The following is a 16,869-nucleotide window of genomic DNA, read 5'->3' as shown; positions in this document are numbered from 1 at the left end:
TCATATCGGGGATGATATTATAAAAATACCAATTGGATCCTAGAATTACAAGATATAGCAGACTTTTTGGAATCAGAGTACAGAGCTATTCTATAAACAAATCTATTGACATTAAAGCTAATAAAATACATTACAGTAGAAATTACTCTGCTCATGATGCCTATTATTTCAAAAGGAAAATCTCTATCTAAGCTATTTGGTTTCACGGAAACAATTTTAGATCCGGGAAAGAAGCATATCTCAACCCTCCTGTAAATATATGAAGGTGAATGCTATACAAATACAATGTAATATTGTAACGGGGTCATTATGAATAATCACCTGCACATATTCTGCATGAATTTTTCTAGATGTTCCACAGGCTATAAAATAGATGAGAGGCCGTTGAACCTTATTTATTTGCCGGTGAACGTCAAGGAAATTACTCGTCTTGAAATAATATACTGATCAAGAAGGGCGATTAATAACTTTCGAGGAGAAGAAATTACACTTAGAATTCATATAAGACCAGAACACATGATTATCTACCATAATATAATAATAAACAATCCTCTAAAACATTCAACATCAAGTTGTCAACCGACAAGACCTTTTTCTCACCAAGAAAATAAAGATTTTTTAAAATTACTTAAATTAAAAGTAAAACCCAATGTCTGAAATACTTAATATAAATGATCGCCTTTTTCCGATGAGAATATGGTAAAACGCGATATCATAGCTATGTCCCATATATTCAATCTTTTAAAAATATGATGAAATACGCATAAGCATACAAATCAAGATCTTTACATATTACCGTCGGAAAGTTTTGTACATTGAGGTATTTTGAGAAAGCAAATGGGGAAATTTCCCCAAATTCAAGACTTAGGAATAATTGTGTGGGTTATATGTTTGATGAAATTCGATATGAACTAAATGGTGTTGAGATTGATCGCACACGCTATCTTGGCATGGCAACAAAAATTAAAATTTGCTTTCCCTGAATGCATCAGAAAGTACTGTTATGAGTAATGCGGGATGGAATGTAGGTGCTGAGTTTACTACTAACTCTTTTAACTTTGTGTACCTTAATCGATTGCTTGGATTTGCGGAAACCTTAAACCAAGAATTTGTAACAGCAACATGATTTGATTCTCTTGCGGAGTGCTATGACACAAATGTGTGTTATTCAACTGACTCAAAAGAAGATATTCGTCTAACAATCACAAACACTTACGTGGAAAGTTCAACACATTCATTTGTCTGACTATAGAAAAATTAGTTTCTTGAAAACTATTAAGATGGAAAGATGCTACCTATAGCATTTCGAAGTTGGGATTGCTATTTAATCCAACATTTGTTGGTGGGGAGGAAACATACATGATGTCCAATTGTCAACAAATCATGAGAGACCACGATATGTCGCTTTAGTATTCGAAAAGGACAACAAGTTTCTTCATTGTGATCTTCAAACTTAAAGTTCATTTGAATTCGGAGACTTATCCTGATGATTTTTAAATCTAAAATTCTCTGAGAATCGTTATGCAATACTTTATGATATGTATAGCAAGTTTCAACAGACATATTATATGAGGGAACACAACGCGCTCTAACCTATTCTAGTTTTAAAGAATTCAGTTGCATAGTTATGACATAGCAGTCAAAATGAAACAGTAAAAAAATGGTCAATTGATTTAAAGATCGAATTTGAAACAATACACAAATTCCACAAAATACTTCATCGTATTGTCTTATATTCACGATATATGGGGAGTACATACCATGTGACAGGCAAGTGCGAAAGTTATGTAAGCCCATCCCTCCCCTCCAGGAAATAAAAACACATTTATTATATTTTAGTTGTAAGCATACAAAATAAAAAGTATTGTTCTTTATTTATAAAGTAATAAAAAAAAAATACAAACGTAGTTTTAATTTAGCTATTAAAAATAGATTGTTCTTCTATTGGCGAAGGTAATTCTATGTTATGTATATCATTAATATTTAAATCAAATCTAATAGTGGTATATGTGATAAGTCTAATGAGTTTTAATGCGCCAAAATTTGATAATATATTTTCTACATTCATGGGAGATGTATTCCATTGTTACTAGCAAAGTCTAAAACCTCATCTATTGCTACAAGTTTGAATTTTGTAATTCATTGAGGTCCAAATCTCATCCATTGGATTGTGAATGTAAATTGCTTAGATCTGTAAAGTCCTCGTTAATCCCTGTAGTGTCCCCAAGCATACGTAAATATGTATACCATCTTCCCTAATAAACCGTTTGTCTCTTGAAAACTGAGACAAACTTTGGTTAGCCTATCTGTATATCATCATGTTTCCTTGATCTAAATGTGTACATGCTATTAAAATAATTTTGTTTATTATACAGACAATTCTCTGTACGTATCAATTGTATATTTTTAATACACATTTTTGTGAACCCTTAGATTTTTACTTCTTCGCTATCAATCACTTTAATGGCATACATTTTTGGTCGAAGACCGACAAACTCAATCATAGTTTTACCTGCGTTCTCATCTTTCATCATACCTATAACCTTTTAATTAAGCGGGGGGTAGTTTATAAACGTTAGATGGAGGAAATCGATGTATCGAATCGTGCCTTTATGTCGTCTAGTGTTAGTTCTCGATAAAGGTCTCGACCAAAAATGTAATATAAACGAATCGGTATCCATATAGTTCAGTATGAAATCATTTCCAACTCTACTTTAAAAAGTCGTATAGGAAATCATAATCACCCATTTGGATATCTCTAAAACGCAGAATCCTAAATAAATGGGTTTATCTACTTTACTTTGACCTTATTCATTTCAATCGCCACCATATCTTCCGAAAAATTGTTGATAAACTATGGAAATTTGGTTTTGAAATAAATCTCTAGCACCCAATCGTTTTCCTGTGACTCCCAATGAGTCTATCTGAACAATTTCATTTTGTCAACATTTTCCATTGTTGTTCCGCCTAAACTGAATTGTTGAATAATTTGTATAAATCTTTTTCAAAAGCTTTGTAGCTTTGGCCCGAAGATTATTATTTTATAATATATTTTCCAGCCAATTAGATTGAGTGAATGATAAACATCTATTAACTTTTGTAAGTATTAAGTTATGTTTCAAACATGCTTTAAAAACTATAAATGAATGGTGTAAGGACTTTTTGTTGAAAAATCTGCATTTTTTTTTGGTCTTGGATCCCCCAATACATTTGTTTTCAGGGCAAAAGGGGTAAATCATTATGTATATCATGAAGATTGGCTGGATATTCGATTTCTACATCGAAAATGAAACCAGTTGGAGAATCATCGGAATTGATAATATTTTATTAATGTCATTAAACTTTTCCAGTTCTCCTCTTCTACCCACTTAAATCCTTTATTGGAGATATTGTGTCATAGCCATTCCTACAAATTATTATTAACATCTAAGTAGTAATGTTAACGTCAGGTTACTCTGATCGTAATTTGACATACGGGGGTTTGGCGACAGAGTGTCTAGTGAACATTGAGTTAGCCCTCATCTAATACCATTTTTACAAAAATTATACATATTAATGTCTGTAAAAAGCTCAAGTTCAACCCCAGTACAAAGCAGCATGGCATCCCAAGACAGTGAAGGAGCTGTTATATATGGCATGGATCAAGTTTATGAATCGTAGGCACAGATCACGAAATTTCGAATATGTCAGCCAAAAGCAAACATCTGTTTTTAGATACAATCTAAATAATCTTTAAGAGTCTGACAATTAAAATGGTTCCAACACCGCAATGCAGGTCATAGTCTTCTAATGAACACTCACTATCTGTCAACTTATTATGAATTCTTCTCTGGAGGGCAATTGATTTTCTAATAATTGTTGAAAGAGAATAATATTCATACGGAAAACACCCTTTCTAGTCATAAGGTTAAAGTCGGCATCATTTGGAAATTGTGTTCTCACTGCCTTAAATCAGAGGGCGGAAGATTTTCGCTCTAAACAACTATCCAAACTTGCTGACATAAACCTAAACCTGTCTAAGAATCTAATTCTAGGTTAGGTACATTTTTTCTCTCTTTTTTTCAGAATGAATAGAATTGTCATCTAAAGTGCTTGCGAAACTCTTTCGTTTTAACAAAATATGAATGGACACGTATTTTTCTTTATTAGAGGAATAACGCTGATATCACCTCCAATCTGACTAACTCTTTGATGAAAAGATGACAGTCGTATTATGATGAGAAATTATGAAAAAGAATTGGGACAAAAGGGCACACGATATTCTAAATTGCAACTATTGTGTGCAGCCCTCGATATTTACCTGTTAAATGGCAATGGTCTTTAACTCTATCATTTCCTAACTCTTTTTCACATATGGACACAGTCTACTGCTATCAAAGTCTCTAATTCTAAGGGTGACAAACTTCATTGGTCTAGTCTTCGTTAAATAATTATTATAAATATATTAGAATCTTTAATAAGATTTTCTAAGAATCATTGGCTTCATTGGGACCACTAAAAGATTTGAACTTATTTAAATTATTATCTAAACTACATGTATAATAATAAATGCCATGGTATATGTTTTTTTTACCGTTACCTTTTTTTTTCCGTTAATGGTACCCCCAACTAACGTCCTCCAAAATACTTTCTGCATCAGCATATAAACAAAGGGCACTCTCTCCTTTTATGAAACTTTTTAAATGTCATGTTGTTGTCCTTTTCGGGTAAAATTGTCACAAAACCTCCGCATTCCTTCTTGTGTCCTTCAAGGATTTTATGTGTGGTAAATGTTGTAGGTCATCACAAATATGATTGCATTCACATGTTTTGTAGATGGTTTCTCAATACCTTAAATGAAAAATAATAAATAAGTTAACCAAAACATGTTTGTATTATCGTGCTTTATATTACGTGACATATCTAAAAATGTGTAATGAAAATTGTTCTCCATTATGTAATAACACAAGTTGATTGATGATGCTTATTCTTTTTGGTAAGGTAGTAAGGACCAAACAACTTCCCCTTTTCGTAGCCAAACACGTTAACACTGATGTTATTATTATTTTCTTCGAAAATTTTTATGCTTTTAAGTGGCAACGGGAATGTCAATCCTCTAAAATCCACAACTATCCCCGTTTGGAGATACAAGACTCCTGTCTTATATCAATGTTGTAGGATGATGTATAGATTCGGTTTCCATTTGCTGGTTCACCGGTGCGGACACCGACCAATAAACGTGGATTTTTAAAAATATTTTTTCCGACCAATAAACGTGGATTTTTTAAATAATTTTTTTCCGACCAATAAACGTGGATTTTTTAAATATTTTTTTTTCCGACCAATAAACGTGGATTTTTTAAAAATTTTTTCCGACCAATAAACGTGGATTTTTAATAATATTTTTTCCCGACCAATAAACGGGGATTTTTTAAATAAATATTTTTTCCGACCAATAAACGGGGATTTTTAAATAAATATTTTCCGACCAATAAACGGGGTGGATTTTTAAATAATATTTTTTCCGACCAATAAACGTGGATTTTTTAAAATAATATTTTTCCGACCAAAATAAACGTGGATTTTTTAAATAATTTTTTTTCCGACCAATAAACGTGGATTTTTTAAATAATATTTTTTCCGACCAATAAACGTGGATTTTGTAAATAATATTTTTTCCGACCAATAAACGTGGATTTTTTAAATAATATTTTTTCCGACCAATAAACGTGGATTTTTAAATAATATTTTTTCCGACCAAAAACGTTTGGATTTTTTAAATAATATTTTTTCCGACCAATAAACGTGGATATTTTTAAATAAATATTTTTTTCCGACCAATAAACGTGGATTTTTTAAATAATATTTTTTCCGACCAATAATATAAATAAACGTGGATTTTTTTAAATAATTTTTTTTTCCGACCAAAATAAACGTGGATTTTTTAAATAATATTTTTTCCGACCAATAAACGTGGATTTTTTTAAATAATATTTTTTCCGACCAATAAACGTGGATTTTTAAATAATATTTTTTCCGACCAATAAACGTGGAATTTTTTAAATAATATTTTTCCGACCAATAACGTGGATTTTTTTAAATAATATTTTTCCGACCAATAAACGTGGATTTTTTTAATAATATTTTTTCGACCAATAAACGTGGGATTTTTAAATACTTTTTTTCCGACCAATAAACGTGGATTTTTTAAATAATATTTTTTCCGACCAATAAAACGTGGATTTTTTAAATAATATTTTTCCGACCAATAAAACGTGGATTTTTAAATAATATTTTTCCGACAATAAAAACGTGGATTTTTTAAATAATATTTTTTTTCCGACCAATAAACGTGGATTTTTAAATAATATTTTTTCCGACCAATAACGTGGATTTTTTAAATAAATTTTTTCCGACAATAAACGTGGATTTTTAAATAATATTTTTTCCGACCAATAAACGTGGATTTTTAAATAATTTTTTCGACCAATAAACGTGGATTTTTAAATAATTTTTTTTCCGACCAATAAACGTGGATTTTTTAATAATATTTTTTCCGACCAATAAACGTGGATTTTTGAAATAATTTTTTTCCCCGACCAATAAACACGGATTTTTTAAATAATTTTTTTTCCGACCAATAAACGTGGATTTTTTAAATAATTTTTTTCCGACAATAAACGTGGATTTTTTTAAATAATATTTTTTCCGACCAATAAACGTGGATTTTTTAAATAATATTTTTTCCGACCAATAAACGTGGATTTTTTAAATATTTTTTCCGACCAAAAAACGTGGATTTTTGAAATAAATATTTTTTCCGACCAATAAACGTGGATTTTTTAAATAATATTTTTTTCCGACCAATAAACGTGGATTTTTTAAATAATTTTTTTTTCCGACCAATAAACGGGGATTTTTAAATAATATTTTTTCGACCAATAAACGGGATTTTTTAAATATATTTTTTTTCCGACCAATAAACGTGGATTTTTAAATAATATTTTTCCGACCAATAAACGTGGATTTTTTAAATAATTTTTTTTCCGACCAATAAACGTGGATTTTTTAAATAATTTTTTTTCCGACCAATAACCGTGGATTTTTTAAATAATTTTTTTTCGACCAATAAAACGTGGGATTTTTTTTAAATAATTTTTTTCCGACCAATAAACGTGGATTTTTTAAATAATTATTTTTTCCGACCAATAAACGTGGATTTTTAAATAATATTTTTCCGACCAATAAACGTGGATTTTTTAAATAATATTTTTCCGACCAATAAACGTGATTTTTTAAATAATATTTTTCCGACCAATAAACGTGGATTTTTTAAATAATTTTTTTTCCGACCAATAAACGTGGATTTTTTAAATAATTTTTTTTCCGACCAATAAACGTGGATTTTTTAATAATTTTTTTTCCGACCAATAAACGTGGATTTTTAAATAATTTTTTTCCGACCAATAAACGTGGATTTTTTAAATAATATTTTTCCGACCAATAAAGTGGATTTTTTAATAATTTTTTTTCCGACCAATAACGGGGGATTTTTTTAAATAATTTTTTTCCGACCAATAAACGTGGATTTTTTAAATAATATTTTTTCCGACCAATAAACGTGGATTTTTTAAATAATATTTTTCCGACCAATAACGTGGATTTTTAAATAATATTTTTCCGACCAATAAACGTGGATTTTTTAAATAATATTTTTCCGACCAATAAACGTGGATTTTTTAAATAATATTTTTTCCGACCAATAAACGTGGATTTTTTAAATAATTTTTTTCCGACCAATAAACGTGGATTTTTTAATAATTTTTTTTCCGACCAATAAACGTGGATTTTTTAAATAATATTTTTTTCGACCAATAAACGTGGATTTTTAAAATATATTTTTTTTCGACCAATAAACGTGGATTTTTTAAATAATATTTTTTTCCGACCAATAAACGTGGATTTTTTAAATAATATTTCTCCGACCAATAAACGTGGATTTTTAAAGAATATTTTTTTCCGACCAAAAACGTGGATTTTTTAAATAATATTTTTTCCGACCAATAAACGTGGATTTTTTAAAGAATATTTTTCCGACCAATAAAAAATGTTCTTTAAGAAATCCACATTTATTGGATCGGAAATTGTCGATTATTAGTCGATTCTTTTATTTGTCGGATGGTCCCTGATTATAATTGGTCGGAAAAAATATTCTGGAAAAATCCACATTTATTGGTCGGATGGTCCCATTGGTCGACAAAAATATTCTTTAACAGTCCACGTTCATTGGCCGATGATCCTTGATAAAAATTGGTCGGAAATATATTTCTAATAAAATAAAAAGTCACAGATTTTGATCGGATGGTCCTTCAAAATTATTCTTCAAAAAAAAAAACCCCAGATTATTAGTCGGATGTTCCTTGGAAGAATTTACTTAAAAAATTGGTAGAATTTCCTTAAAAAAATCCTAAAAATCCCAATTTTTTTTTTAGTTTTTGAGACTTTTTTGAAAAATCCCCCACTGTGCCCTCTCGTCGCTCCATGTTGGCCATACCCTTGCAAAGTTATTAGCATAATTGCTACATGATGTTTGGCTGGTTTAGCAGAGGGCATGTGCGGCGATTGCAAAATATGCTTTTAGTACAATTTTGATATTTTTTTGCCCTCTCATATTTACAAACTTAACGAAGCGTTAATTTGTTGTACTTTACAACAACAACCACCAAAATTGCCCTACATAAATAGTCGAGAAAAAAATATTCAAAACTATTTTTTTGTACAGGCCCCACCACCATTTATGGCAAACAATTTTAGACAACTTAACATAGAGTTGCTAAAAAAATACTTTTTTGATTGGCAAATAGTGAAAAAACAACAAAAATAACCTCCCATAGAAACAGGTGTAATTTGGCAGAAGGTCTTCTTTGAAAGTATTTGATCAATTTTATTTGCCCAACAAATAGTCGGCGAAGGTGAGGGTGGTCTTTATCGTTTAAAATTGCTAATAGTTATGGACAAATAGTTTATAATTCCATGGCGTGCCATTAAAGTGCGGACGGAACTCTTCAGGTGTCCATAAACTAGCAGTTTTATGGGCCATGGCACTTGAAATAAAAAATGCAATGTCATGAAAATAATTTATCCTTCTTTAAAGTACAGGTCAGACAGCTTAATGAAAGTTCTGCCATTGTTATTGTCCTCATTCACTTGCTATCAACACATCAAAAGGGAGGGGACCTCAAAGTACTTGTGTGAATTGTAATGGGGATAATTTGAAGGATGTATTCTCTTACATATAACATTAAGTGGTACACCTAATATGTCAGAGAAGAGATGCCATTTACTTGGCAAAAAATATGACACACTATTGTTCGTGGTCTGTGTCCAAAATAACAAAAATAGGTTTAAAGGTTGAGTTTTAAAATAAAATTAAGATCCCGATTTTTATACCCTCCACCATTCTATGGAGGGTATATTAGATTGCCATTCCGTTTGTAACTCCTCGAAATATTCATGATAGACCCTACAAAGTATATATACTTTCTGGCCATCAGCGTAAAATTCTAAGACGATCTAGCAATGACCGTGTGTCGGCCTGTCGATCCCTCTGTCTGTTGTAATCGAGCTATCTTTTCGAACGAATTGAGGATAGAAGCCTAAAATTTTGCATACATGTGTATTTTCCCAGTAGGCAGGTTAAGTTCGTAAATGGGCCATGTCGGTCCACATTTTCGTATGGCCCCCATATAACAGTACCTCTCGATATTCGGTATTCTCGTGATTTTAGGGACATTATTTACCGGAATTATTTCTAATTTCGTATTTAAAATTCGTAACAGGTGCTACAACCTATAGGAAAAATTTCCTATGCATGTCCACGTCTATGTATAGCCTCCATATAACGGTACCTCTCGATATTCGGTATTTTGATGATTTTAGCGACATTATTCGCCGGAATTGTTTCAAATTTGGCATTTGAAGTTCGTAATGGATACTACAGCCTAAGACAGAAAATTATCTGTGCAGGTCAATGTCTTCGTATAACCCCATATAACGGTACCCCCCGCTATTCGGTATTTTGATGATTTTAGCGACATATTTAACGGAATCGTTTCAAATTTGGTATTTGAAATTCGTAATGGATACTACATCCTAAGTCAAAAAATGAGCCATTTAGGTCCACGTCTTCATATAGCCCATATAACGGTACCTCCCGATATTCGTATTTTGATGATTTTAGCGACAATTATTTAACGGAATCGTTCCAAATTTGGCATTTGAAGTTTGTAATAGATACTGCAACATAAAACAGAAAATGGGCCATGTAGGTCCACGTCTTCGTGTAGCCCCCATATAACGGTACCCCCCGATATTCGGTATTTTGATGATTTTAGCGATATAATTTAACGGAATCTTTCCAAATTTGGTATTTGAAGTTCGTAATGGATACTACATCCTAAGTCAAGAAATGAGACATGTAGGTCCACGTCTTCATATAGTCCCCCATATACCGTACCCCCCATATTCGGTATTTTGATGATTTTAGCTACATTATAAACAGATTTTTCTTCAAGTTTCGCATTTAAATATTGTAATAACTTATGACAAAAGTTGCCTGTGCAGGTCCACGTCGTCGTATAAGCATTTGGTATTTTTAAGATTTTTACAGAATTTTTAACAGATTTTATTTTTTTTTTTTTTTTTTTTTTTTTTTTTTGGAAATTTCCAAATTTGTATCAAATAGTGGAGAGTATTAAAGTTCGGCCCGGCCGAACTTACAGCTTTTTTACTGTTTTTTTTTTTTTTTTTTTTTTTTTTGAATGATACCGTGCTTGCAACCTGTTATGAATAGGGAGGTTGTTTCTGTGCCCAATGTAAATAACCTCCATCGATTATGTTTTCTGATTCAATTATCGCCACTTAAGATAACATTAAAATATGCATTTCGTTTCAATGTAAACAACAACAACAACAATAACAAATTTCTCTTTTGTTGTAACGTTTTTTTAATGACCGAACTTTTTCCCTACCACTGTTACTTTTCCTAGCTCACGTCTCCCGTCACCGGTGCTCATGCGCACTCTCACAACTGAGATCAAGTCACATTCTTGTGATCTTGTGACACGATTTTTTCTTGTTTTTGGCCAATGTCGACGACATGATTATTGTTGTTGTTGTTGCATTACATGTTTCGTTGAATCTTCTTCCTATGTTTTTTTGTTAACAATTTCGTTGTTGTTGTTCTTGTTTGTTTACTTTTACTTTATATGGCTTTATGACTGGAATGACCAGAAGACAGAGACACAGCCACAGACAGACGACGATCTGTTAACTGATTGACTGACGACTGCACCGCTCTTTGAGCCCCTGCTATTAAAAACAAGAACAAAAATGCAGCTAAGAAACCAAGTGGAACAGGTCCGGATTTCTTTTAGCTTTGTGTGTTGCACATGCGCGGTTTCACGATGCTTTCATAAAACTTGTACTAACGAAAGGGAAATAGAGTAGGATTATGTAGTGGACGTTGGAAATTTTCAATGGAAAATACAATGTACATTCCCTAGGCCCTTTTTCTATTATTCATTAAATCCGAATATTAACAGAAAAAATGTGTTCCACACCTTAAGCTCTCTTTACAAAAAGAAGTCATCCTAAAGCTCTTCAATGGACCGATTAATTGAAAGAAAGTTATCAGATCGCTAAAAACACCACTTTTTTACCCACATCCATATGGCTAGAGAGGGTGCGTCATCGAAATAACGATTTTAGACCCTAGGTCTCTTTGAACAAAATCCCTTTTTAGGACATTTGGAGGCGATCTAGCGATGTCCGTCCGTCTGTTAATCTGTCTGTCTGGTGCGCACGATAACACTCATAGTGAGTATCCGATTTGGGCCAAACTTGGTTCATCGTAATATTATCATCAAACTTAGATCGAGTTCGGAGATGGGCAATATCCATCCAATCCTTTTGGTACCTCCCCCACAAAATGTCAACATTTTCAAACGAAATTATTTACTGCACAGAAAGAGAAAGGATAATCCGATTTTGGTCAAACTTTGCAAATCCCAATATTTTTATCAATGATATGTCAGATACGAAAATTGACAATATCGGTCCACTCCATCAAGTACCTCCCCCTCCAAGGGTCTACATTTTGAAAAATCTCAACGCTTATAAAATGTGAACTAAGAGCTTTATTGCATTGAAATTTCGCACATCTCAATATTTCCAACAATTTTAGGTCTGGTATAAAGACGAGATAGGTCGGACCACTCCCTATGGTACCTCCCCCACAACGGGTCAAATTTTTAATACTTATATCTCTCATAAAACACGAAATAAGCATTCGATTCTCTAAAAACTTCACATATTCAAATATTCTTATTAACACAATATCTGGTGTAAAGGTGCGATACATCGGCGCACTCTTTCCGGTACCTCCCCCCACAAAGGGTCAAAATTTGAAAAAAAAATCTAACCGTTATAAAATGTGACATAAGGGCCCGATTGTCTTCAAACTTCGCACATCTCAATATTTCTAACATTTCTAGGTCTAGGTATAAAGATGAGATAGATTGGACCACTCCTTCTGGTACCTCCCCCACAACGAGTCAAATTTTTTAATACTTATACCTCTCATAAAACACGAAATAAGCATTCGATTCTCTTCAAATTTCGCATATCCAAATATTTTTATAAACACAATATCTGGTGTAAAAGTGCGAGGCATCGGCTAACTCCATCAAGTACCTCCCCCACAAAGGGTCAAAATTTGAAAAAAATCTACCCGTTATAAAATGTGAAAAAAGATCCCGATTGTCTTCAAATTTCACACATCTCAACATTTTTACCAACACAAGATCTGGTATAAGTAACGGATATAACGGAACACCCCTTCTGGTACCTCCCACACAAGAGGTCAAAATTTTGAATAACAATAAAGCTCATAAAACACGAAATAAGCATCCAATTACTTTCAAACTCTGCACATCCTAATATTTCTACCAACACAAGATCTGGTGTGAAGATGGGATATATCGGTCCCCTCCTTCTGGTATATCCCCCACAAAGGGTCATAATTTTGAATAACCAAACGATCATAAAATTCAAAAAAAAAAATACACGATTTTGTTCAAATTTCACACATTCTCATATTTTTACTAACACAAGTTCTGGTGTAAAAATGGTATATATCGGGGCAGTCCTTCTGATACCTCCCCCACAATGGGTCAAAATTTCGAATAATTAAAAGTCTCTAAAATGTGAAATAAGAGTTAGATTGTCTTTAAATTTCGCACAACTCAATATTTTTACAAACACAAGATCTGCTATAATTAACGAACATATCGGTCCACTCCTTCTGGTACCTCTCCCTCAAAGGTTCAAAATTCGGAATTATCACGAAGTACATAAAGAGGCGAAATGACCATCTGATTCCTTCCAAACTCGCTGCATCCAAATATTTCCATCAACACATTATTTGGTGTGAAGATGGACTATGTCAGCCTACACCTTCTTGTACCTCCCCCACGAGGGGTCAAAATGTTGAATAATTGTTTCTCTCTCATAAAATGAAAAAAAAAAAACACATCCAATTCTCTTCAAAATTTCACACATTCCAATATTTTCACTAACGCAAGATCTGGTGTGAATATGAAATATATCGGACTAACCCTTCTGGTACCTACCCCACAACGCGTCAAATATTGAATATCCATGAAGCTCATAAAACGCGAAATTAACATCCGATTCCTTTCGGACTTGGCACATCTCAATAATTCTTTCAACAAAAGATCTGTTATAAAGTTGGTAAAGATCGGACCATTCCTTCTGGTACCTCCCCTACAAAGATTCACAATTTTGAATAACTAAAACGATCATAACATTCGAAATAAGCATGCGATTTTCTTCATTTCTCACACATGCCATAATTTCTACTAACAAAATATCTGCCATGAAGATGGTTATATCGGCCCAACCCTTAAGGTACTTTCCCAAAAAGGCTCAAAATTTTGAATATCCATGAAGCTCATAAAACGTGAAATTACCATTTGATTCCATTCAGACTTGGTACATCTCAATATTTCCATCAACCCAAGATCTGTTATAAAGATGGTAGAGTTCGGACAATTCCTTCGGGTACCTCACCCACATAAGGTTCAAGATTGTGAAAAACAAAACTCTCAAAGAAAGCGAAATAAGCATCCAATTCTCTAAAAATGTCAAACATAAAAATATTGTTGCTAACAAAAGATCTCTTGTGGAGATGCGAATCGTTTCTGATACCTCAAAAGGGTCACACTTTTCAAAACTTTTATCTGCCATAACTGTCATATGTTTATAACCAAAAAAGGAACTTACCTGGTAACTCTGGTTATCCTTCAACGATTTGTTGATGCGTCAAAATCAGCTGCAATCTGCAATAATGTGTAGTAGTTAGGCGTTAGTTATTATCCACAACTTTGTTTGAAAATAACAAAATATATATATTTTTAATTTGATAAACATTTTATTTTTCAATATGATTTGTAATAAATTTTTGCATGTTCTCATTACAACTTCATTGTCATTTTTTTCACAATTTTCCTCTTTTGTCGTTTAGTCACAAATAAGTAATTATTTGTTTGTCAATTCGTAGATAGATAGCCACCTATAATTATAGTATTACTCCACTTATTATTAAATCCACATGTGGCATTTGATTTTTACAAAATTATTTGTTATAGTTTTGTATTTTTTTACAATTTTTTTTATTACATTTATTTGATTTATTCGGTTCTACTTGGTTTCATTTCGTTTTATGAGGCAACTCTCATTGTCTGTGTATTTAATAATGATCATTTACTCAATGAACGGACCAGTTACACAGGTGTTAATGGCAGAGAGAGAGAGAGAGAGAGAGGGTGGGAGAAGCAGTAATTTTGCATGAATATAAAAATCCAATTGGGCAAGGAGAAATGAGATTGCATGTATTGCACTCGCCAATGTCTGTTGTATTTTGTGAGCATCTCAAAAGAACAAGAGCACAACCGAGACTTAATATCTCCTTTACTTGGTTCCCCTTTTAAACACTCACTCACATCTTTGTTCTTTTAATGTAACAGCAATAGACAACATTGAAAGAACAAAGGTGTGTGTGCGCCTGTGTGTTTTGAGGGCGGCCAAGTGAAGCAGAGATTAAGTCTCTGTTGTGCTGTTGTTGTTCTGAGATGCTCACATAATAAAACGGACATTGGCGAGTGCAACTCGTGTACATTGATGGCCGAAGGCTTGCCCCCAGCCATTGAGAGACACACACGGCAATAACAACAAGTGTAGCATGTAATGGCAATTGCAAATTTCATTTTCGGTTTCTTTCATGTGTCCAAAAAACAAAATATGGGAGACAGAATTAAAGAGAGTAATGTCCCCTTGTTAAACAACGGGGAGAGCAATTTTTGGTTTGTTGTTGCTACAATTTACATGGATAGGCAGGCATCAATGATTTTTTTTCAAGTTTAAACAAAATTGGCAAGGGATTTCTAATGAAATAACATGAAATCACACAATTAAATGTTAATTATTAAAATATCTTCGTTAATTACTCGCATTTTCTTTGGAGAAATACACTTTTTTCATTTAAAAATTAATCCAAAAAAAAACATTTTCCCTCAGGATCACTCTCTTTCCCTCTCCTTTGTAACAAAATGCCATTGAAATCCAATATAACAACAACAAAAACTGCAACACATTTTCCTCTTCTTTTGTGTGTCTGTTTACCTTTTCCAATTATGGCTCAATAAACTTTAGCCTGGACGTTCGTTGATTACTCCAACTACTCCAAACTCCACAATCAAGCCCAAAAGGCAAAGCAATAACAACAACCAATGTAACAACAATAACAAACACACGTAACCCGCGTCGATCAATTGTTAACCGTTTTACGTTCCACTTGCTGTCGTTTACAGGAAAGTAAAAAAAATTAAAACGAAACGTAGCGCGCCCGTAGTCGACAAACAAAACCACCGTTCAATTCGATTTTTTCAATTGGACTGATCTTAATTTTTTTCTCCGACTCTTGTCGTTGTCGTAGCGTCGTCGTAACTTATTTCTTCGTTTTTTTTTTTTTGTTTTTTTTTTTTTCTCACTTCAGGTTTTCGAAACGCAACTTAGTATGAAACTTGCGCGACGTTCACAGACACCAAAGCTACGTTAATTTGTTTTATTTTTGAATTGTTGTTATTTGATTTTATTTAAGAAAAACACTCACAACTTGTTTTGTTTCTTTTTATTTATTTATTCCACACAATAACGTTAACCGCTCAAAACAACCAACATCGACCAGCAGCGAAATCGTATTGACAATAAGCTCGTGTTATCTGTAGTTTTGGAGTCATCTTTGAAACAACTGCTGCTGCTGCTGTCGCTGTTATAGTGGCTGGCAGCAAAACCCCACTTGGTTTGCGGTGGCAGCGCAGCCAACGTCAACCACAACTATTCACATGAGGAATGAAATGGAATTGTGAACCAAATGAAACAGAGTATTGTGCGTGCCATGAAAGTCGGTTTGTTATGAATTGCATAGCCAAGCGATGCTCCAGTGTTGGCACGGCAATGGGGATGGGTAAATTTGGTACGAAAATTAAAGTTGGAGAATTATTCAATATTTCTCAGATATTCAAGAGAGGCGAATATTCACTTAGCACTAGTTTCAAATATTAAAAGGCTTCTAATAAGGGTGTTGAGGGTTTTTTAAACTCAAAGCCATATGGCCAGAGAGGATATATATCATTTGATACGGCCAAAGCGTGCCTCATCGATAGAGTCCGATAGTCATCAGATTTCACACATCCCAATAATTTTATTAACCCAAGGTCTGGTGTTAAAATGGACAATATCGGTCCACTC

The sequence above is a fragment of the Musca domestica genome, unplaced genomic scaffold (genome assembly GCF_030504385.1).
Source record: "Musca domestica strain aabys unplaced genomic scaffold, Musca_domestica.polishedcontigs.V.1.1 15, whole genome shotgun sequence".
NCBI lineage: Eukaryota > Metazoa > Arthropoda > Insecta > Diptera > Muscidae > Musca > Musca domestica.
The sequence above is the reverse complement of the archived record's forward strand: the minus strand, read 5'-3'. Positions refer to the sequence as shown.